An 850-nucleotide genomic window follows, 5' to 3' on the forward strand; every position below is an offset into this window, starting at 1 on the left:
CCCAAAAAGGTGTAACAGCAACAGCATTGAGCCAAATGAAAAAAATTAAGACAACAGTAAAAATAAAATACCAACCCATTAACATTTAAATATTACATTTACAGAAAAATGTAAGTCGAACTTGGACCAAGGCAAGAGAAAACAAAGCTACCACAACAGGCACTGGGTTCAACAACTTTAACCAAAACATCTAACTAAAAGCTTGTTTAAAACAGAAGGTTTTTAAGCCCTTTTTGAATAATTCGACATCATTGGTCGAGCGCAACACAAAGGGAAGGGCATTCCAGAGGCTAGGGGCTGCAAACGAAAAAGCCCGGTCACCACGGGTCCTAAAGCGTGTTCGAGGAACGGCTATTAGATTTAGATCCTGAGAGTGCAAGCAGCGCACTGGATCGTATGTGGAGAGCATGTCCCTAACATAGGCAGGTGCCTGGTCTCGTAGGGCTCTAAATGTAAGAACCAGGATTTTAAACTGGATCCTAAAATAAACAGGTAGCCAATGAAGTTCTGATAGGATTGGAGTTATGTGACTAGATTTAGATGTACGAGTTAAAAGTCTAGCTGCAGAATTCTGAACAAGTTGGAGACGATGTAGCTGCTTTTGATTCAAGCACATGAGCAAGTTGTTACAATAACCCAGAAACGAAGGCATGTATGACCATTTCCAGATCTGACATCATAGACCGAAGTTTAGAAAAGTTATGCAGCTGGAAAAAAACATGTAGACACTAAATTTTAATATGTTTCGAGAAGACATTTACTCAGCAATAAAAGAAACGTTAACTACAAGAGGGATCAATCTGAACAGTGTTCAGTGTTTCCCCTAGGAAATTGCTCTTTGGTGGGGGGG

This window comes from Austrofundulus limnaeus, unplaced genomic scaffold (assembly GCF_001266775.1).
Source record: "Austrofundulus limnaeus strain Quisiro unplaced genomic scaffold, Austrofundulus_limnaeus-1.0 Scaffold83, whole genome shotgun sequence".
Lineage (NCBI taxonomy): Eukaryota > Metazoa > Chordata > Actinopteri > Cyprinodontiformes > Rivulidae > Austrofundulus > Austrofundulus limnaeus.